Source organism: Narcine bancroftii, chromosome 2 (genome assembly GCF_036971445.1).
Source record: "Narcine bancroftii isolate sNarBan1 chromosome 2, sNarBan1.hap1, whole genome shotgun sequence".
Taxonomy (NCBI): domain Eukaryota; kingdom Metazoa; phylum Chordata; class Chondrichthyes; order Torpediniformes; family Narcinidae; genus Narcine; species Narcine bancroftii.
The window spans coordinates 45884978-45909785 of record NC_091470.1 but is presented as its reverse complement, the minus strand read 5'-3'; the positions used below and the strand labels follow the sequence as shown (position 1 = coordinate 45909785).

At 41.8% G+C, this 24808-nt stretch overlaps 1 long non-coding RNA gene across 1 annotated transcript in view; it reads right to left on the bottom strand.

The window, feature by feature from the left end:
• Positions 1-24808, bottom strand: part of LOC138752326 (uncharacterized) — a 61290-nt gene that overhangs the window by 15164 nt on the left and 21318 nt on the right. The window lies entirely within an intron of this gene.

The window sequence follows — 24808 nt, the reverse complement described above, 5'->3', positions numbered from 1 at the left end:
TGCAAGGCAGACAAATTCTCCACCAGTAGGAATTGCCTAAGTGCCTCTTACAGACTTACAGTCAGAGAAAGAAGCAAAAGAAAGTACCCCCAGAGTCCCCAAGTGTCCGTAGATTTACCTACAGCTCTTCCGCAGCCCCCGCAGCCACACAGAGTCCAGTCCAAATCACTGGTAACCCGAGCTCCAGATCTGAACTTCCGACATGGTCAAGGACCTTCCAGCACCCTCGCCACCTCCTCACCTCCCAGTTCTGATACCTTGGTACCCCCTCCACCCACTTTGAGCCAGTCTCCAGCAGTCCACAACCTGTCACGAGTGTCCCAACAGCAGTCTCCAGAAGCCCACAGTTTCCACATGTTCCTCGCCTCGAGTCACCAGCAGTCCACATCAGGTTGCCAGCAGCCCACCACATGCACTGGTCCCTCAGGCACAGAGACCTCTCACTGGTTCGTCGCTGTGCTCACTGTCCGCAAGGGTCCCATCCTCTGGTGCCCTGCTGCAGTCCTCCACTTCCCCGGAGTTCTTCAGCCCCTTGTGGCTGCTGCCAATTAATAGGCACCGTCATCTTGGGTGCAGACCATGTAGAAGTTCTCAGTGATAGGGAGAATCTTGCCTGTGATGTACTGGAATGTGACTATGATCTTTTGCAGGGCTTTCAGCTCAGCAGACCCATTTTAAAATGCTACTAAATAATAGATATATTTCACTCAGGTCGATTTACTTTAACATCCTCCTTTGAAATTACTAGAAATATTCACAATATAATCTAGGGAAAAGCAACTGGTCTCATCACAGATCTCCTAACATCAACCCCCAATCCTCCCATTTATTTCCCCTAGAATAATGATGGCAACAACAAAAGTGTAAGCAAATTGTAAATGATCTGTCTCTCAATGTAACTTGTCCAAATAAGATATTAATTAGATAAAATAACTTTCTGTACAAGCTTTTTTTGGTATTTCCCATTTAATAGTTGGATTGAGCAATATCTGGATCCAAATAACCAACTTCCCAATTGTAGAGTGAGGTCCTTAAATAGATTCTTATCTTGTACCTGAAATCCAGATACCCCATAAGCAGCCTCTACGTGTTACCAGACATGGGAACAATTACTGGTGTAATATCTTGGCTTTTTAAGACCTGCATCTCTTCTCTATTCAGAAGAACATGAGCATAAGAAATAGGAGCAGGAGTAGGCCATCCAGCCCATCCAGCCTGCTCCGCCATTCAAAGAGATCACGGCTGTTCTGATGATAAGCTCATATCCACCTACTTGCCATTTCCCCATATTCCTTAATTACCCGACTATGTAAAAATCTGTCTTAAATATACCTACTGAGGTAGGCTCCACTTCTTCAATGGGAAGTGAATTCTACAGATCCATCACTCTCTGGGAAAAGCAGTTCCTCCTCATCTCCATCCTAAATCTAGTACTCTGATTCTAGAGGCTATGTCCCCAAGTTCTAGTCTCCCTACCAATGGGAACAACTTAGCTACTTCTATCTTATCTATGCCTTTCATAATTTCAAACATTTTTATAAGATCCACACTCATTCTTCTAAATTCCAGTTAGTATAGCCCCTGATTACTCAATTTTCCTCATAGGTTAACCCCTTCATCTGTGAAATCAGCTTGGTTATCCTCCTCTACACCACCTCCAAAGCTAGTGCACCCTTCCTCAAGAAGTTGTATCCTCCAGATACAACTTCACCAGTACCTTGTACGCTTCAGCAAAACCTCCCTGCTCCTAAATGGGATACTTCCAGTCTGAAGACCAATATTCCATTTGCCTTCTTGATGACCTGGTGCACCTGCAAATCAACCTTTTGCAATTCATGCACAAGAACTCCTAAGCTCTTCTGCAGGGTAACCTGCAACAATTGCTCGCCATTTAAATAATTATCTGATTTTCCATTTTCGTTCCAAACTGGATAACCTCACATTTACCAACACTGTGCTCCATCTGCCAGCCTTTGCCCACTCAGTTAACCTATCTATATCTCTCTGCAGACTCTCCATATCCTCTGCAAAATTTGCTTTTCACTCAATTTAGTGTTATCAACAAACTTAGATACACTACACTCCATCCCATCTTCCAGATTGTTGGGCATAGTGTGAACAGTTGTGGGCCCAGCACCAGCCCCTGTGGCACCTCACTTACCTCTGAATGCCAACCAGATAAACACCTTCGTATCACAACTCTCTGTTTTCTATTGGTTAATCAATCCTCTAAACATGCCAATACATAATTCCCAACTCTATGTATCCCTATCTTGTCTCTTATGCAGCACTTTTTGAAGGCCTTCTGGAAATCCAAGTAAACATCGTCCATCTGCTCCCCTCTATTCGGTGATGAATTAATTACCATCCAGGCCCCTAAGCTAAACCACTAAGGCCCCCCCCCCCCCCCCGATCATTCACCTCCGCCCTCCCCCCCCAACCGGGGTAAGCAGAAAGCAGACCTCAGACTCATACATGATTTACAAACACTGGCATTAATTGACAGGTAGCATTGGGACTGTCAAAGCCCGAATTGATAGATGGGACCGAGACGCCGCTGCTGATTGGGTGAATGTGGTACTTCCGCGAGGCGTGTGCCTTGATTGAGTGACTAGTATGACTACACTACGATGTATAATGTTGATCCAACTGCGCTGGGTAGGTCACGTCTCCAGAGTGGAGGACCATCGCCTCCCCAAGATCGTGTTATATGGCGAGCCCTCCACTGGCCATCGTGTCAGAGGTGCACCAAAGAAGAGGTACAAGGACTGCCTAAAGAAATCTCTTGGTGCCTGCCCCATTGACCACCGCCAGTGGGCTGATATCGCCTCAAACCGTGCATCTTGGCGCCTCACAGTTCGGCGGGCAGCAACCTCTTTTGAAGAAGACCGCAGAGCCCACATCACTGACAAAAGACAAAGGAGGAAAAACCCAACACCCAACCCCAACCAACCAATTTTCCCTTGCAACCACTGCAACCGTGTCTGCCTGTCCCGCATCGGACTTGTCAGCCACAAACGAGGCTGCAGCTGACGTGGACATTTACCCCTCCATATATCTTCGTCCGCGAAGCCAAGCCAAAGAAAGAAAAGTACTACATGGATAATAAAATATCACAAAGACAAGTTATATGAATCAATCATAGCCCTTATATTCCATACTCACATAATAAATAACTGTTGCCTGCTGGTTAGCAAATTAGCGCCTGTGTGGATTACGTTAGGGGGACACAGTTATTTTGTTATCCATGATGCTGCCCCAGATTATTTAATAGATGGTGTTCCTGCCGTATGTAAACCAAGTGACTTAGGGGCCAGTATGCTGGAATAATAAGAAAGAGTTTAGGTGCCCCCCCCCCCCACCCCCCACCGTCCCATGAGTCCTGACAAGTACAATATAACCCAACAGCAGCACAAGCACTGAACTACCTGTCCCCCAAGTTGATAGGTCGGGTAATGCTTGTTGTGGGGTGTTGTCCAGCACACTGGAGATTACGGGCAGGATTCAAAACCCACACCCCACCCAATCCGGGTCACCAGGGTTCTGGGCTAAGGTAGGAAAAAAAGTAATCAAAGATTCAACTTTCATCTTTATTTCTGAAGATAATAAATGTGACACCGTCTAACAGGGAAACTTCAGCAATTCTTTCCTATTTCAGGTACGGTGAAGACACTTGGTTGAGCATTCAATAAATGTTTGGTATGCTGTGTTTCAACCTGTCCAACTGTATTGTTCAAGATTCAAAATTCAAGATTCAGTTGATTGCAATAAAAGAGTGTCATATTACATGAAATTGCTTTTGCCTGCTGTAAGGCAGACAGATTTGCCATCAGCAGAAATTGCTTGAAATGCCTCTTACAGTCAGAGAAAAAGAAGCAAGAGAGGAACCCCCAGCCACACAGAGTCCAGTCCAAACCACTGGCGACCCAAGCTTGGGATACAAACCTCTGACATGGTCAGAAACCCTTCAGCACCTTCGGCACCCCCTCGCATCCCAGTTCCAATACCTGGTTCCCCTTCATCCAGTTTTGAGCCAGTCTCCAGCAGCCCACAGCCTCCGTGGGTTCCTCACCTCGAGTCGCCAGCAGCCCATTACATGCATTAGTCTTTCAGCTGCAGTACACCCTCACTGGTCCACGCCATGGTCACCATCCCGTGGGTTGTTTCCTCTGCTTTTCCTTTTCAGATGGGGGATGATCTCCCTGTTTTTGGTCCTGCTCCAGGTCTCTGCTCCCCTGAAGCGTGCAACCCCTTGTGGCTGCTGCCGATCAGAGGCACCTCCATCTTTGGGACAGCCTCCATGTTTGCGGGATTTTAAATAAAATTACTTTCAGTTCCTTTAACAGACCATTCAAAGCCTGTGTGGAGCTGATAGCAGTTGATTGGGTGGTCAGACCCCATGGGAGTGCCGTATCTCCGCTCCTTGTTCCCTGCGCGTACGCACCAGCGGCAGCGCTGCCGTTACAGCAGATTCAGCAGCGCCGACATTTTTATTACATTGTTGGTTACATTACTAATCTTAGTACTAAAACATTCTTTCTAAAAAAATATTAGGGTATTGCCAAAGTAATTTTCAAAGATGACCACTGACCAATGCTTGTGAATACCTGAAAGCCACAAAGATAGTAGCATGTTTAAACAATTAAATATCTTCTTCTTTGGCTTGGCTTCGCGGACGAAGATTTATGGAGGGGGTAAAAGTCCACGTCAGCTGCAGGCTCGTTTGTGGCTGACAAGTCCGATGCGGGACAGGCAGACACGATTGCAGCGGTTGCAAGGGAAAATTGGTTGGTTGGGGTTGGGTGTTGGGTTTTTCCTCCTTTGCCTTTTGTCAGTGAGGTGGGCTCTGCGGTCTTCTTCAAAGGAGGTTGCTGCCCGCCAAACTGTGAGGCGCCAAGATGCACGGTTTGAGGCGATATCAGCCCACTGGCGGTGGTAAATGTGGCAAGCACCAAGAGATTTCTTTAGGCAGTCCTTGTACCTTTTCTTTGGTGCACCTCTGTCACAGTGGCCAGTGGAGAGCTTGCCATATAACACGATCTTGGGAAGGCGATGGTCCTCCATTCTGGAGACGTGACCCATCCAGCGCAGCTGGATCTTCAGCAGCGTGGACTCGATGCTGTCAACCTCTGCCATCTCGAGTACTTCGACGTTAGGGATGAAAGCGCTCCAATGGATGTTGAGGATGGAGCGGAGACAATGCTGGTGGAAGCGTTCTAGGAGCCATAGGTGATGCCGGTAGAGGACCCATGATTCGGAGCCGAACAGGAGTGTGGGTATGACAACGGCTCTGTATACGCTTATCTTTGTGAGGTTTTTCAGTTGGTTGTTTTTCCAGACTCTTTTGTGTAGTCTTCCAAAGGCGCTATTTGCCTTGGCGAGTCTGTTGTCTATCTCATTGTCGATCCTTGCATCTGATGAAATGGTGCAGCCGAGATAGGTAAACTGGTTGACCATTTTGAGTTTTGTGTGCCCGATGGAGATGTGGGGGGGGCTGGTAGTCATGGTGGGGATCTGGCTGATGGAGGACCTCAGTTTTCTTCAGGCTGACTTCCAGGCCAAACATTTTGGCAGTTTCCGCAAAGCAGGACGTCAAGCGCTGAAGAGCTGGCTCTGAATGGGCAACTAAAGAGGCATCGTCTGCAAAGAGCAGTTCACGGACAAGTTTCTCTTGTGTCTTGGTGTGAGCTTGCAGGCGCCTCAGATTGAAGAGACTGCCATCCGTGCGGTACCGGATGTAAACAGCGTCTTCATTGTTGGGGTCTTTCATGGCTTGGTTCAGCATCATGCTGAAGAAGATTGAAAAGAGGGTTGGTGCGAGAACACAGCCTTGCTTCATGCCATTGTTAATGGAGAAGGGTTCAGAGAGCTCATTGCTGTAAGCTGTGAGCAGGAAAGGGCTTTGACAAATACTAGAGCGCATCGGATGTCCCCCAAAGTTCCTCAACATGATTATCCAACTGCACGAAAACCAACAAACAATTAAATATACAGCTTAATTCTTCTTTCTTCTTCTTCTTTGGCTTGGCTTCGCGGACGAAGATTTATGGAGGGGGTAAAAAGTCCACGTCAGCTGCAGGCTCGTTTGTGGCTGACAAATCCGATGCGGGACAGGCAGACACGATTGCAGCGGTTGCAGGTGAAAATTGGTTGGTTGGGGTTGGGTGTTGGGTTTTTCCTCCTTTGCCTTTTGTCAGTGAGGTGGGCTCTGCGGTCTTCTTCAAAGGAGGTTGCTGCCCGCCAAACTGTGAGGCGCCAAGATGCACGGTTTGAGGCGTTATCAGCCCACTGGCGGTGGTCAATGTGGCAGGCACCAAGAGATTTCTTTAGGCAGTCCTTGTACCTTTTCTTTGGTGCACCTCTGTCACGGTGGCCAGTGGAGAGCTCGCCATATAACACGATCTTGGGAAGGCGATGGTCCTCCATTCTGGAGACGTGACCCATCCAGCGCAGCTGGATCTTCAGTAGCGTGGACTCGATGCTGTCGACCTCTGCCATCTCGAGTACTTCGACGTTAGGGGTGTAAGCGCTCCAATGGATGTTGAGGATGGAGCGGAGACAACGCTGGTGGAAGCGTTCTAGGAGCCGTAGGTGGTGCCGGTAGAGGACCCATGATTCGGAGCCGAACAGGAGTGTGGGTATGACAACGGCTCTGTATACGCTTATCTTTGTGAGGTTTTTCAGTTGGTTGTTTTTCCAGACTCTTTTGTGTAGTCTTCCAAAGGCGCTATTTGCCTTGGCGAGTCTGTTGTCTATCTCATTGTCGATCCTTGCATCTGATGAAATGGTGCAGCCGAGATAGGTAAACTGGTTGACCGTTTTGAGTTTTGTGTGCCCGATGGAGATGTGGGGGGGCTGGTAATCATGGTGGGGAGCTGGCTGATGGAGGACCTCAGTTTTCTTCAGGCTGACTTCCAGGCCAAACATTTTGGCAGTTTCCGCAAAGCAGGACGTCAAGCGCTGAAGAGCTGGCTCTGAATGGGCAACACAGCTTAATTAATTGGCAATATATTACACAGGAGAAAAAATGAAATGCACTCCAGTGTAAATATACTATTTTCTCCATCAAAGATCATAATATAGCTAAAATAAACTTTATCTTAATCAACTGTTCATTATTTCTTGAATACATCTTTGTTCTTTCTTTGGCTTGGCTTCGCGGACGAAGATTTATGGAGGGGGTAAAAAGTCCACGTCAGCTGCAGGCTCGTTTGTGGCTGACCAGTCCGATGCGGGACAGGCAGACACGATTGCAGCGGTTGCAAGGGAAAATTGGTTGGTTGGGGTTGGGTGTTGGGTTTTTCCTCCTTTGCCTTTTGTCAGTGAGGTGGGCTCTGCGGTCTTCTTCAAAGGAGGCTGCTGCCCGCCAAACTGTGAGGCGCCAAGATGCACGGTTTGAGGCGTTATCAGCCCACTGGCGGTGGTCAATGTGGCAGGCACCAAGAGATTTCTTTAGGCAGTCCTTGTACCTTTTCTTTGGTGCACCTCTGTCACGGTGGCCAGTGGAGAGCTCGCCATATAATACGATCTTGGGAAGGCGATGATCCTCCATTCTGGAGACGTGACCCATCCAGCGCAGCTGGATCTTCAGCAGCGTGGACTCGATGCTGTCGACCTCTGCTATCTCGAGTACCTCGACGTTAGGGGTGTGAGCGCTCCAATGGATGTTGAGGATGGAGCGGAGACAACGCTGGTGAAAGCGTTCTAGGAGCCGTAGGTGGTGCTGGTAGAGGACCCATGATTCGGAGCCGAACAGGAGTGTGGGTATGACAACGGCTCTGTATACGCTTATCTTTGTGAGGTTTTTCAGTTGGTTGTTTTTCCAGACTCTTTTGTGTAGTCTTCCAAAGGCGCTATTTGCCTTGGCGAGTCTGTTGTCTATCCGCAAAAAAATAAATATTTCCAATGAAAGCATATCAAAATCCTTCACAAAATTACAGGCAACAGAGGGTGAGTTCAGGTTTTAATCTCTTTAGGTTCAAATGACATTCATAAATTGCTGAAGTTTCACCTTCATGGTTTGTGAGATCATCTAAACCTTTCAATTAGATTATAACCTTGTAACTTAATCTTTGCTATCCTTGACTCTATAATTAGAAGCAATATATGCATTGGAGCTTTGAAACAATGAACTATGTGGATTTTAGGAGAACTTTAGGAAGATGAGTTTCACAAATAACTTAAAGAAATTAGAGTATTCAAACATCGTAGGTTCCATTATTGAGCATGAACAATTTATTCAAATTTTAAGCTGATGTCTAGTCTTAAGCTTCAGAATTCCTAAACTTCCTATATAGATGAATGGAAGAAAATGTTACATAGCATTTTTTTAAAATCAAAATTGCAATTGTGAATATTTATTCATCTCTCCTATTATATTTATCATCTCTTTTTGTGGTAATTTGATGTATTGTTTTTTATGTATCTTACATACCTGTATGGCAGCAGCAAGTAAGAATTTTGGTTCAATTATCTCTCATATCACAAAGTTTAGATCAGTTTAAAGTCACCTACCCTGAATCAAAATGCACTTTATGAGTTTAAGCTCAAATCAAAGCTGGTATTTAATATGCTACTGTATTTGTTTGAAGCGCAGAAAATGCTAGCGAGGATGAAAGGCTGGAAATTTATCTTGATGTGTCTTGCCAATTAAACAGATCCATTTAGGTTATTAATTGGAGCAATACATTTCAGGTGTTGTAAATCCAAAACAAAAATGGAAAATGTTGTTAGAACTCAGCTGGTCAGGCCGCATCATTTGGAGAGGCACAAATTCAACATTCTGGGCAAAGGATCTTTTGTGTAGTTCTGGTTTACATGCCATAGGTAGGGTGTAGATGCTTTGGAGAGAATGCAGAGAGATTCAATCAGGATGTGGCTTGGGTTGGAATGTATTAGGTTGCTTTCTGTGGAGTGAGAACTCAAGTGTATTTTAAGTAACAATGATGGAAAGAGTAGAACAGAGAGAATATCTATGATAAGATGTAAATCAAACTTTGGCCCATATCTCGCTAAACCCATCCTATCCATGTATTGGTCCAATTTTTAAAATTCATTACAATTATGCCTACTTCAAAAACCTCCTCTAAGAAGTCAATTTCATACCCACCATCCTCTTATTAGCCTTTAGGTTCCAGTTAAATTCCTCCCCCACCGCGCCCCCCCCCCCACCCCCCACCTTCACTTAAACTCATGCCTTCTGGTTACCTATTCACTTTCTCTGGGCAAGATTCTCTACATTCACCTTTATTATTCCTCTATTCCCTTCCTGTTCATGCACCTGTCTAAATGTCTTTTAAATGTTCCTATTGTATCTGCTTTCCATCCAGAGATAAAGACCCTGTCTACCCTATCTATTCTACATAATTGTGCATACTTCTATCAGGACATCCCTCAGGATCCAACACTCCACAGAAAGCAACCTAATACATTCCAACCCAAGCCACATCCTGGTTGAATCTCTCCGCATTCTCTCCAAAGCATCTACACCCTACCTATGGCATGTAAACCAGAACTACACAAAACTCTGGAAATGTGGCCTAATCAAAGATTTATACAGCTACACTAAAACTTCCCAACTTTTAAACTTGGTGATTTGATCAATGAAGGCAACCATACTGCATGTGATAGTCCAGACCTATCACCAATGTATATAGTGTATATAGTTACAGTATCTCGAGTGTAATGACTGGGCTTACAGCGATTGGCTGAGAGCTTAGCCACGCCTACTGTCTGGGCCTTAAAGGGTTGTGTCCCTAGCCAGGTCGTATCATTCCGGACTGGTCGGCCACCTGTGAAGAGCTCCTGTCTTTTGCTAATAAAAGCCTTGGTTCGGATCAACAAGTCTTTGGTTCTTTTGACGAGCTCTACAATCACCAAAATGCATCACAGTTGCTGAACCAATTACTGGAAATGATGAGTAAGAATACAGTAGGAAGATCGAGAATCTGGTCAGGTGGTGCCAGAACAACAATCTTGCTGTCAACATCAATAAAACCAAGGAGTTCATTGTGAACCTTAGGAAGGAGAATCTGAGGGATCACACATCTCTTCATATGGATGGGATAGAGGTAGAGTGGTTAAAAGTTCCAGAAGCCTGCACCTCGAAGCAACTATGAAGAAAGCACACCAATGCCTCGACTTTCTAAAGATTTGGCATGTCATTGGGTACTCTTATCAAACCACCTCAGGTACGCCGAAGAAGGTATACTAACCAGTTACATCACAGCCTGGTTTGAGAATTTAACTGACCAGGAAAACAGAAAGTTAATAACATCACCAAGTCCACACTGACTCTGACTTCCCATCCACTGAATACATCAATGGGAGGCACTACCTTAAGAAGCCAGCCAAGATAATAAAAGGTCACAATCACCCTTGCCACAACTTCTTCTCGCTGCTACCTTTAGGCAAAAGGTACAGAATTCTGAAGACTAGCACCTCTAAGTTCAAGATCAGTCAACAGGTTCTTTAATCATCCCTTGTTAGCTAATTAAGGACTTTTCCAATACCCCAAAAAGACTCTCTGCATAATTGTTAAGTCCTTTTTGAACACAAGAATATGCTCACCTCTCACTTGTCTGTATTTCTCCACCTATTATAATGCCAAGCATTCCTAAAGCTCACAGTTTTATTATTCTCCATACCTTATTTGTGTCCCTCAACATGAATTGTTTCTATTAATGATATGATGTCCCCCTACCCCATTCAATGTGTGAAACTGAAGCCCCTTTTTCACAGCTGTTAAATGCCAGGAATTAACTACCTTTCAACTGCTTCACCTACCAGTATAAATGCAATGAAGGTGGGATGAGGGGTCATTTTCATCTCATGTCTGATACATTTCACAACAGCTTCTGTCTAAAAGGGTTACCAAGGCAGTCAAAAGCTGTGATACATTGATGATGTTGAATGCATGCGACTTACCAGCAGGAGATTCAAACTTGAACTAGCAGCCATGAGGTCGTTTATGTTATACATCACACAGGATGCCGACACTGCTACAGTCCCACCTTCTTTTGCTCTGGGATGCCAACTTGCTTATGTAAAAGGTTGCACTGGCCTGGTATTTCTTGGGTTAGTGTGAACAACCTGAGCTGCTTTTAAAGATGGAATGTTCACATGCCAATTAAGTGGGTTTTCTCTGTATAAAGGCCTTGATATTGTAGATTGGCCATCCATGGTAGAAATGGCTAATACACATTTTCTGTGTTAACTGTTTACCTGCAATAACACACACTGAGATGGCAAGTTGATAAACTATTGCATTATTTATTAAGTACTATATCAGATTAAAATGAAAGAATGATCCATATAATCAGAATGGATTGAGAAAACTATCAGGCAAGTTCATTTGATATGTTTGTGCATCCAGGATAAGAAATGAACTCAGCTCAATAGATGCTTGACTGAATAATTTGGTTCATTTCATCCAATGCACCTTCCATAGCTATCTTTCACCTCCTGGGAGAACCTGAGACCTGCGGTCAATTCTGAAGTAATCTGGCAGAAATTCCCCTTCAACCCTCACAGGCAATCAGAAAACCTCAGGAGGCCTCAGATCCATTAGTTATCACCCCAATATAATTTGGTTTTACCTTCCATGTCATATTACCTCATTTTTCAAGAAATTATTTAACACTTTCTTGAAATTGCATGAAAGAAATGAATCTTTGCTACCTCCTCTGGAAACCTCTTCATCACAGCTAATACCCTGTGGATATAATGAATGCATTTTGTCTAGTTCATGAATCAGACTTCCCTCTGGTACAATAACACAAGTTAGTCATGCAAGCAGTTTGAGGGGCATTTCTTTAAGAAAATGCCTTTACTTAATAATATAATTTTTGAAGCCTTATTGATTCATTTGTTTTGGGAGTGTCTCAAATTAGAAAGATTTTTATCAACCTTCAACCTTTATCAGGGTTAAAATAGACCCGTGTCTTTAATTGCCTTGTTTGGTTTTTCCCACCAACTGGATAAACTTTTGTCGGTACCTCAAGAGAAAGTTTTAGCTTTTTGCCCATTGATAGCCAGGTGAGCAGTTTTAATGAAAGGGTAAGATGAACTCTCACATGACTCATGCACAATGGTTACATGATGTAATGTCCTATCTAAGTTTAGAGAAAATTAGATACAATATTAAAGATAGAAAGTTTCAGTTTGAAAAGTTATGGGGCCCATTCATAGTATACTATCACAATTGGCATTTTTAGGTAATTTAGATGCTCCTGCGATGCTCTCTTTGTCCTATGAGGGTCGCTACTTGATCCATTGTCGGGGTTTTTTTGGTCCTATTTAAGTAACATTGATTAGAAGGAGTTAGATTAGTATTACTTTTAGTTTTTTTTAGATAGGTTGTTCATATGTGGTTTAATTATGATAGTCCTAGATCATAACAGTTACTTAGATATTATTCCAAGGTATGATGAGGGTTGGTATAATGTAAATCAAATAGTTTATATTCATAATTATTTTCACAATTAACAATTATGGATGAAATTCCTTGTAAATTGTATTTATATTAATTATATGATATGTATTTGCTATGATATTCCTTTGTTATATTAGTAGAACATGGTTCAATTGTCTGAGTGCTACTGGTACCATGTAACCCAGTACTACCTGTCGCATGGTTGGATGGTCGGCGTCTAAACCAGCTCCCCCACCAGGCTTACCTGGTTTGGAGGGTGGCTAGACATCATGCAGGATGAAAAACAAGACCCATCAAAGGGCAGACAAACCCTCTCGTAGGGTCAATGGCCATCTAGCAAACACACGCCATGAAGCCCGGAAAGGGCATCCCTTGCATCAAAGCTTGGCCTGGCCATTCACTGCAAAAGAAAGGAAACAGTGGGACCTCACCATGCTGCTGGATCTGGGACGGGATGCCAAGGGGATGGATCTAGACCTGTGCAAAACCCTACTCACCTAAATCCATTCATGCACATGCTGTTCCTTTCTGAGGAGTGGGGTATCCTATCAAACCCCACAACATGACTGAAAGGAACCATCATCATCTTATGGGATGGATACCCAGAAAAAAAGAACATGCATATAGGATTATTATGTTAAACTCAATAAAAATATTTTTAAAAGAAAGAATAAATTGTCTAACCTGAATATTTATGTTCTACACTAACATTTTTTTGTAATATTTTATGTACAAATTTTAAACCTCAATAAGAATTACATTAAATTTAATTCAAAAGTTATTTCAAAAGTTTATACTTGTGGCATATAAAGCCACCACACCCCCCCCCCCCCCACACCTCCCCTTCCCCCAAACCCCTAGAAAGAAAAAATAAAAGAAAATAGAAAAAGAAGGACCAGAGAATGCCAAGGGAATTTATATCATAAGGTCTAATATTGGAGGTTACCAAGAAATGAGTCTTCAGAGAGTCCATTAAACAGTCAAACCCACAATTTGTAAATAAGGCCACCATATTTTCCAAAATACATCATTTTTTTTGTAAACTGTAAGTAATCTTCTCAAGTGGTATACAGCTACAAAGTTCTGCATGCCATCTACTAACATCTTAATAAATCTATAATCTTTGCAAAGATGAGCTAAGAGAATGGCTGATAAATTGAAACCAGGTCATTTGTTAAGCTGGTTTGTTTTAACATAGCAAATAATCCACTTCATTAACACAGTACTAGGTATTTACATGTTGTTTCCCCATAATAATGAAGCAACTTGTTTGACAAGGACAAAACAAGGTCAAAAATGCTCCTTTGCAATTTGCCTTCAAAGTGCAGGATCAAAGATTTGAAGTTCTGACAATGAGCAAACAGGTAATTGTTCCTTGCTATCTGTTGTACAGCAATCCAGCTTTGAGTCCTAACTCTCTCTTCTCTCTCTCTCTCTCTCTCTCTCTGCAGTAGTTACCCAGAAGAGCTATTAATCCACTATGGGTACCCACCTCCATCACATCTGCTCCCAGGATGAGGGTTTCCATTCCATACCAACTGATATGTCATCCTTCTTCAAAGAATATGGCTTCCCTACTACTTCTATCAATTCAGCCCTTACCCGTATGTCCTCTATTTCCCACACTATCTCCCTTCACTCCAAGACACAACAAGGATAAGATTCCACTTGTACCACCCCACCAGCCTCTGTATCCAACATATTATCCTCCACAATTTTGCCACCTACATCTTCCCCTCCCCTCCCCTCTCCACTTTCTTTAGGACCATTCCCTCTGGGACTTCCTCATCCCTTCCCACTAATTACCTCCTTGGTAATTGAAAGAAATATTACTCTTGTGCCCACACCTCCTCCCTTGCCACAATTTGGGTCCCTACACAGTCCTTCCAAGTAAAGCAACACTTCACTTGTGAATCTGCAGAGGTCATCTACTGCATCTGGTGCTCCCTCTGTGACCTCCTCTACAGCAGAGAAATTGGACACAATCTGGGAGATGGTTTCATCGAACACCTTCACTCTGTCTACTGCAATAACAATTAGCCACCCAATCATGTTAATTCCACACACCATTTCCAAACCACCATGTCTATCCATGGCCTCGTGAACTGCCATATCGTGGCGACCTGCAAATTGGAGGGACAACACTTAATATCCTGATTGGGCTCTCTCCAACCAGTCAGCATTAAGATCAAATTCTCCAGTTTCCATTAAAGCCCTCCTTGGAGTCCCTGTATTTCTCTATCCCACTGTTTTCTTTCTTCCAGCTCTTCTCTTCCCATTACTTCCCTTCCCTCTCCATTCAGAGAGCTACACCCTCCCCCGATCACTTCTCAGCTTTTTTCTCTTCTACCCTCCCACCTATATCCACCTAGGACCGCTTACTTGTTAGCCTGTACTTCTCCTCCCGTCTCTTCCTCTGTCCTCTCCTCTCCTCACCTCACCCAACCAGTTTGCACCACCTTGCTTTTTGCTTATACCTTGAAGAAGGGCTCTGGCCCAAAATATCATTTATCCTTTACTTTCTATGGATGTTGTGCGACTTACTAAGTTTCTCCAGTTTTGTGTATCACACTATGATCACAGCACCCGCAGGCAAACCAGTTTAACTCTAATGAGCTATTGTTCAAGCCTGCTACTGCTTATACAAACCTCCCCTCTGAAATTGTCTATATGCAATTCTCAATGGGAAGGACATTCCAATCCCCAAAGTTGAAGCCCCCCAAGATATTTTTACAACTTTTCTTATTGTTTGCTGTCATGAACGGTAACACACTCAACAATTCAGTTCAAATTGTCCGGATGACTTCAGCCTGTGGCTTTTCCTATTGAACCATGCAATGCTCTTTGCTTCAGAATGCAATAGGTAAAGGTAACTCAATCCTAAAATCCTTTGAAATAAGGAAAGCATTAAACGTGCTGAACAGAGATGCTGACATTCTCCATTCTTTCAGTTGTTGGAAAAAAATTAAACTAACAGTGTGTGTATAATTTCTCATTCAACACTACCCTGGCCCCAGAGTAAAATGATTTTCAAGATCATTTTTTTGTGAAAGAAATCACCACCTATACTGTGTACTGTATAAATCAAATTTTGGAAACAGCCTTAATTCATTACCTGCCACACAAAAAAAAACAAATCACTTGAATATCGTTTCAATGTTATAAACTCTAACAGTGAATTTTAATTCTACATAGTGCAATGTTCAAATTATATTTTTTTTAAGTATTATACCTTATTGTGCCTTTGTAACAAATCATCAGGTAAAATCTCATTCTAATTCTATGTCTCTGTAACTTAATCCTTCACTGAATTCTATTTTAGGCAGAGATGGCCCCATAGAGATAATCATTCATCCCTTTCTAAGAGGACTTTCAAAATGGTGGTGATTTACTTTTTAATACATGCAAAAGCCAAGTCAACCACAAATCAATAAGATTTAAAGCCATTCTACACCGTGAAGTAGTTATAATCGATTATCTTTGATTAAAAATCTTGTTATATTCAGAATGCTTAACTGGAATTAAGAATGAATTCCCATCCTGAAAAAAGCCTGGAATATTATATTGATGAAGGATAAGCTTTTCATTGTTCGGATGTATCCTGTGGTATCACCTGTAGTATAGGGTTACATGTGAAATGATCTGTTACAGTTCCAAACAGTTCAACCTGACACACTAGTTAAAGGAATGAGTATTCCTTAACACAGCATTAAGCACAAGGAATTTGTGACCCGCTGTGGAGCAATCCATTCGGCGAGTGATAAGGGCACTACATTCTGGACACATTCAGGTACAGGTAAGTGCATGCCCTCAATAAATATCATATGACTAGTCCCCCCTTGACATTCTCAGTCTTCATCATGAGACAGCTACATTGTCATTTGTGTATTCTCTAATGCCTCATTCACTTGTAGGCATTTGCAATCTTATATAAAGTGTATGAACCAGTCAGATTGACATTTCTTCACAAAGGATATAACTACCAGAGCCATTCCTATTATACAATTGAATAGGATTGGATGCATTCTGAGCTGTAATATTTTAGGACGTGTCATGGAACAGCTGAATTGTTGCGCATAAATTCACAAGGTCAAATCACAAGGCTCAGTGTTTTCTATAAATAAAGGTGGATAACATTCATGATGATTTTGATAGATTAAAATAAAGCTCTGATCTGTATTTAATGCTCCAAAGTATTGGCAGGGAGATATCAAAACTTGTCCTGGCCCATCGGACTAACGAGAAGTTGAAATGACCATATCCCGACTAAATATTAACTATGCCTTGGGTGAAGATGGTATCCTGTATAAGCAGCTACAATTTGGAAGAGAGGAAATTAAATCCACAAGTGCACCTCCCAGATTTGGGAAGAGGAGTATATGCATCTGACCTCAGAGATGCCATAATCTACAAGAAAGGAGATATATCTGACCAGAATAACAGAGGCATCTTCCTGCCAGCTGCTGCAGCAAAGGATCTTTGACCCTCTAACTTTAGGACCCTCTAACTTTAACTTTAACCACCTGTTCACTGTGGCTAAAGGTTTGTTACCACAGAAGTTGCCATGTGGATTCCAGTGAAGGACAGTGGACATGATCTGCACTGTTTGACAGCTCCAACCAAAATGCAAGAATTATCACCGGTTGTTATACATGAGCTTTATCAATCTCACGAGAATCTTTGACCTCATTAATCATGAAGAACCAAGAAGAAATGAACAGAAAATACATTGTGAAAATACATCTTCATCTTACATTTTCTTCCAGATGGCATGAAAGTTGTGGTCCTATGCAAATGGGCCTCAACAGAAACAATCTCAAGACAGACCACCATCAAGAAAAACTGCATCATGGTTTTGACACTTTTTGTTAGGCCTCCTTTCTAATAAACCTCTTGCTGGAGTGGAGCTAATCTCCAGGGTTAATGGAAAACACTTTAACCCACCCTTCTCTACCCCCACTCCAAAACCAAGGAGTTCACAATCTCAGAGGCAAGGAAGAGGGTACTCAGGAGTACTGTTCTTTACTTTCATCAGAGCCAACGTCATTTAGTTATTTTGCCTTAAGATGAATCTAACTTTAATTTCAGTTCATATTCTCTAACTGCTCTCAGGAGAATCAGTATAAATTAATTACTGCAAATTTGGCACCATATGCACAGATGTCTTAGCAAATTTAATAACATAATATCACAGATATTGTGAAAGTAAGCCACATTTTTTGTTTGTTTCATGATATGTTACAAAAGAATAACATTTTATGTAACATTCTATAATAAATTTGTTTCAATAATTATGATGAATGGTTGTAAAGCATTCAGGAAAGGATACATGACTTCTTCCAAAACCAGTTCACAGAAAATCACAATAATGTAAACTTCTTTTGAGAGGAATAGTTATTGAAGACCAGTAATGCAACTATGTAAATCTATTGCTATGTAAGAGATGTCATCTTGTGAGTTTATTGCACCACATTAAGGGATTACACTTATGGGAAGTGGAAAACCGCAAGCCTCAGTTAGAGTGAACACGAAAGTGACGCTGTGATTGTAGTAAAAACACAGAAATGGTAAAGGATCTCAGCCAGTCTCACATAGTAGATAAAGATATGTTATCAATGTTTTGGGCATTAGCCCTTCTTCAATGTATGGGATAAAGCAGGGAATGCCTGAATAAAAGAAATGGCATCATTTAGAGGAATCCTTTCAAATCCTTAAAACCCAGTTTGAAACTAAAATTGACACCCATCAGGATATATGGGGAGAATTTCCATGGATTGAAGGGAATTTATTTTGTAACAAGACACAGAATTATGGAACCCATGTATTGATTCAATAATCCCCACAAGAGAGATTCATGTTAGGGGTAATTATTAACTAGCTCCAATTAAGATAGAGGTAACTCCTTTTTAAAATATTTTTATTGATTTTAATAAAGAACTTTTACAAAAAGGATACAATTCATTAAGACAGTGTGGACAGTTACAGATATTCCATATATCACTAACATATATAAAATGTAAATCATATCCATAATTCATATTCTAAATAGTATATACTTTTATTTTAAAAAATCCAATTATACATATATATAAAAAGGAAAGAATAACTTCCCCCTAACTTCAAGTGTGTTCCCATTGCATCTGGCTATGTTGAGATGCATTAATATGCTGACAACCATATATACTTGCGTAAATATCAATACCATGTAAAAAACTGACCCCCTATTTTTGGCCAGAAAGTCTGGAATTTTCCATATATTTCATGTAAAAGTTGACCCTAATTTCTCACTTTGGCCCCAGTTGCCCGCAGGCTGGAGCTCTTGGCACCTCCAACGTGGGCTCATGCTTCGGCCCCAGCCACCTGCCAATCAGAGCTCCTGACATCTCGATCATGGACTCACCCCTAGGCCCCAGCTGCCTGCCCATCAGAGCTCCTGATACTTACCACAGTCCCAACCTCCCTTGAGATAGGACATGTGTTTTGATGCACAGGTCTGTATTATTACTTTAATTCATTGTGTTTTTGTCCTTTATTCATTTAGAGATCATTCAGGCTTCTGCTACCGATACACCCAGGCCTATCTAATCTTTCCTTGTAGCTGAACAATCTTTCCAAGCAACATCCTGGTAAATCTCCTCTGCACCTTCTCTTGTGCCATCATGTCCTTCCTACAGTGTGGCAGTCAGAACTATACCCAGAACTCTGGCTGTGGCCTGACTAATGTTTTATAAATCCACTATAACATCCTCACACTTCTATGCCCCAGCATAAGAACATATAAGAACATAAGAAACAGGAGCAGTAGTAGGCTATCCTGACCGTCGAGTCTGCTCTGCCATTCAATAAGATCATGGCTGATCTGATCATTGACTCAACTCCACCTACCTGCCTTTTCCCCATATCCCTTAATTCCTTTATGTAAAAATCTTTCTAACTGAACCTTAAACATGTTTAGTGAAGTAGCCACAACCGTTTCCATAGGCAGAGATTTCCACAGATTCACTGCTCTCTGGGGAAAAACAGTTTTTCTTATCTCTGTCTTAAATCTATTCTCCTGAATCTTGAGGCTGTGTCCCCTAGTTATAGTCTCACTTACCAGTGAAAACAATTTTCTTGCCTCTATCTTATCTATCCCTTTCATAGTTTTATATGTTTCTACAAGATCTCCTCTCATTCTTCTAAATTTGAGTGAGTATAATCCCAGATGATTTAGTCTCTCCTCATAAGTCAACCCCCTCATCTCCAGAATCAACCTGGTGAACCTCTTCTGGACTGCCTCCAAGGCCAGTATATCCTTCCTCAAGTATGGAGAACTGCACACATTATTCCAGGTGCAGCCTCACCAGTAGGTGAAAATGGAAGAGGGAAGGATGATGGTCAGCTAGAACCAAGAGGCAGAGGGGATAGGAAAAGGGAGCCAAAGGGCCAAGGGTAATGAAAGTCAGGTGGATAGGTATGGGGTTGATGGAATGTTGGAACTCAGAGGGAAGTGTAGCAAAATATTGGTAATAAGATGTTGAGGGATAGGAAAGACAAAGGGAGAGTGACCCTGTAATTGGGCAATTCAACATTCATACCAGTTGGTTGTAAGCTATTCGAGAGCAATACGAGGTGCTATGGTTCTGATTTGCATTTGGCCTCACAGTGATGGTGGAGAAATCCAAGGGCAGGTCCACGAGGGAACCGGAAGGGGTGGCTGTTGTAGATATAGAACAGGTACAGTGCAAAACATTGCCTGCTCTATGCAATATAAAGAAGGCCATATTGCCAACACCAGCTGCAATAGACCAGATTGGAGAAGGTGCATGTGAACCTCTGCCCCACCTGCAAAGACTGTTTAACTTCCTGGATGTTGGTGAGGGTATACATGCAGGGTCATGAATGGCACCATAAGATCACCAAAGATTGGAGCACAATTAGGCCATTTGGCCTATCGAGTCTGCTCCATCATTCAAATAATTGTTGATATATTTTTGCTTTCAACCTCATTTTTTTTCCCATTATATTTTTGTATGTTTCCAGCCATCACAAACCACCTTCTGCCTAATCCCTCCCTCTGGCTACCTTCCGAAATATCCACCATCTGTTTGCCTTCAAAGATACTGCTCAACCAACTGAGTTTATCCAGCAGTTTACTTTTTTGGAACAGCTTCTAGTATCTGTAGTCTTTTAGTGTCTTCAAGTATCCTGTGAGCCTTGTTAACCTTAACTATTTGCGCTGCTGCCTTTAGGAACATTTGGCCATCTTCACCAAGGTCTTTCTGTGTCCTTGTATTTCATATGGTCCTACCATTCATTGTGTATACCCTCGTCTTATTAATCCTCCCAAAATGTAACATCTTTCATCTTTCAGGATTAAATACTATCTGTCATTTCACTGCCCATCTTACCAACCGATCAATATTATTCTGTAGCCGATATACTTTCTTAACAAAAATCTATCAATCTCAATTTAAAATTAATAATGTGTTTGGAATCAAATTGCATTTGCTGTAGAGAATGCAAAGCATTCGTCACACTCGTCACAAATCATCCCATTATAAAACGCACCTTGTGAAATATTTCTTTTTAGTTTAACCCCAGGAGTCCAGGTATCCTCCACAGCTGCAAACTTTTTACCATTTAGAAAATGCATTATGTTTTAATCCAAAGAAATACATTTACATTTGCTTATATTGAAATCCATTTTGTGTTTAATTTAATAATAATTCTTTGTGACCTTATGCTTCCATTTACATGCTTATATTCTGCTTATCTTTACATCTCATGCGAATACATCAGCAAGCGAATAGATCATCAGCTGTGTCTCTTTTGGGAGAACAATGTATCAGTCTGCATCAGAAGACTGTGGACCCAAGCCGTACCTCAGAAAAGCAGCATGACATCTAAAGATGTCAACATCAAGACACTCATGATGAATGGCCCTTCAGATTCGACATTAAACTGTAATCTTGTCTCAGGTTGATAATAAAATTTAGTGGTAACTATCCTGAAGCCGAGGATGATTATGCTCGGAGATCTCGCTAATCCTTGTTGCTTTCGCAACATCATTGAAATGTTTGGATGGTACAGTGAGCATTGCAATTAGAGCAACACGATAACAGTCCCAGCAACCCGCACTCTCTGTAGATCCATTGCTGGGTGCTCCAGTTTCCTCCCATGTTTTAAAGATGTATAGGGTTTGTAGGTTAATTGGTCACATGATGTATTAGACAGTGCAGGATAGTGGAATGGAAAGGCCTGTTATCATGCTGGATCTCTAAATTAAAAAAAAATAAATTAAATTCAAAGGTGATGAAAGGTGATCAACCTGAGCTACTAATGTTTTGCTGCCTGACATTATGAGTGTATCCAGCATGTTCCCTTTCTTTTCATGCTAATTTCCATTTGGTTTTTTTAATATCTGTGAGCACTGCTGTGTGAATGATTCTGACGCAAAGTCCACAGACTGTACGACAAGCTTTAAATTAGCTTAAACTCTTTGCCAGCTCCACGTGTCTGACTGTACTCTGAAGGGGTTGGCTTGAGACTTGAGACCTGCTTGATTGACAATCGGCAGGTGGGGCTAACCTTGCAGGTTGCCTACCTGCAGGTACAGTGGTTACCCCTGCAGTAGGCTGGTAGGAGTGCAGCCAGTATAATGGTTGTATGACCACAATATCCCTTTCATTCCCATTTGTGGTTGGGGCCTGTATTGCTCATGCCCTACACCACATTGCATTGAAATTGTGCAAGTAACAAGAAAACAAATATTTTGGCCTGAATTTGTATGACTTGTTTCAGAGATGTGCTATTTGCAAACACCTCTGTTAAGTATGATAATACAGTTTCTGTAAGTTATCACGAAGTACAATCTATCTCTTCAAGTAAAAATGTTGTGTCTTTCCAGAATGCAACACTGTATAATGTTTGTAAAATTATATTGCACATTATTTTCATGTAATGATCTTTTAAAAGCAATGGTGGCACAATACAGATAGATCTGAACAAAAGTTTGAACCAACAGTACTGACAACTAAACTTGAGACCTTGGAGTTGATCTAATACCTGAAGCTTTTAGTTAAAATGCTCTGGGACTGACTCTGAGACGGTCTGTCTCTCCGATTGGATTTCCTGCTTTGGTGAGGTTTTCCATGTTTCCGATCATTCAGCAGGTCAAATGGAGAACAGACTGTGAAAGCTAGATGAGGATTAACTCGTTTCACTTAATCAAAGCTCCTGATGCTCAATCATGTAGCCACTTTCACAGAGCTATGATAAGATCAATTATTCAGATGGGCCTTGGTCTTTACCAGATAGATAGAAAGTAGCTTCACTACAGAAGAAATAGGATAAGGATGTGGATGGAAGTATTCACCATTCATTTCAAATATCTGATCAAAGCAGAGCTATTTTCAATGTCTAATCAGGTACTTGGAAACACCCTGTGAATATTTAATAATAAATGAAGAGCTGATGTTAAATTTGGGGAATTCATTAGTAAGGCAACTCAGTTCAACACAGAGTCGTAGAGCTATACACAGAGAAACAGGTCACTCTTCCCAACTTGTCCACACCAAGCAAGTTGCGGACCTGACCCAGTCACATTTGCCCGTGTGTGGTCAGTAACCCTTTCTTTATTTTGAAAATTTTATTTTTCTGTTTTTCAAAACATAGTATCATGTTTGAAAACACAGTCATTTTTAACATATTTACACATTCTTTTAGTTCAATTCACTTCTGAGGTTCAAATATAATAACAATTTACTTGCAATTCCCCTCCCTCCTCCCTCCCCATATCAAAAGATAACAAAAAAAAAGAGACGGAAAATAGTAAAGGAAAGAAAAGTTCAGCGTACCGTCCATATTTCTAATCCACTTCCACTCTTTGAGGTGCTTCACTGCTGTTATCCTTTCATGTTTTGTCAGATTTTTCGATCTATCATTATAACTGGGCACTTGATACTCTTGATAAATTTGCCATATTTTAGCAAAAGTGTCTTATTTATTTCTTAAATTATAAGTTATCTTCTTCATGGACACACAGTTGTGCATCTCCGTGGACCATCAAGTGATGAGCAGGGGGAGGTTGGACTTCCAGGTGATTGCAATACATTTTTTTTGCTACTGGCTGGGCAATATCTACAAATTTAATTTGGAATTTTGTTAATTTTCTGCCCACGTCCACCAAGTTTCCCAATAAATACAAGTCCAGGCCCAGCAAGAAGTCTGCTCCTGTTATCCTAGTTAATATATTGGATTATTCAAGCCGAAACGGCTTTGCCTTCGTGCAGGTCTATGTAGAGTGTATAAAAGTACCAATTTTTAACCCACACCTGGAGCACATTTCTGATATCCTTGTGGTGTGAGATACAACTGGTGTAAGAAATTGTATTGTACCAATCTTAATCTGGCATTGATCACCGATGTCGTGCTCTCCCTGCATAAATCTGACCAACACTCTTACTATTCCCAAGTCCAACTCCTACTTCTCCCTCGATCTTTGCAGGCCCGGGTTTTGGCTTTTATTTTGAAGTACAAAGTATAATTTGGATATAAATTTGGGAGCACCTCCCAGTCTAAGTAACCCTTCAATTCGTTCCCTTCAGGTAGGGTCACTGTGGGGTCCAATTTTTCCCTCAGGAAAGATCTTAACTGGAGAAAATAGTGAAAGGGTCCATCAGGCAAATCGTATTTATCCTTCAGTTGTTCAAAGGACATGAACTTTCTATTTTCATCTCTCTCATAGTCCAAATTAGTTAAGGGCATAATCTCATTTTTTCCCCAATTTACTTTATATCCAGGGATTATACTGTATTCTTCCAGGTGGCCTGTAATTTGGGCAAAGACTCAGATGGTTTGTCAAGTACAATAGCACGTCATCTGAAAACCTCCTAACCTTTCTGATCTACACACCCGCCTCTACAGCTTCCTCTGGCAGCTCATAGATAATGAACAACACTGCACAAGCTGTATGCTTTGGCATATGGTGGCCACAGGCTTCCAATCTGAAAAACCAGCCTTCAACTTTCACCTCTGACTCCTTCCACCAAGACAATTTTGAATCTATTTTGTTAGCTCACCCTGGATGCCATGTGATCTAAGCTTCTGGAGGAGGCAACCATGTGAAATTTTCTCAAAAGTCTTGCTAAAATCCATAGAGTCCACAACTACCACCCTGTTTTTAAAAAATCAATCAAATTTGTGACACGATTTCCCATGCATAAAGCCACGTTGATTATTCTTCATCAGTTCTTGCCTTTACAAATGCTGGTAGGTCCTATCCCTCGGAGTCCCCTCCTGTAACTTTCCCATACTGATATTAGCTGCACCAGCCTGTATCCCCTGGCTGATTCTTGCAACCCTTCTTAAATAAAGACACAACTTAGCCACCCT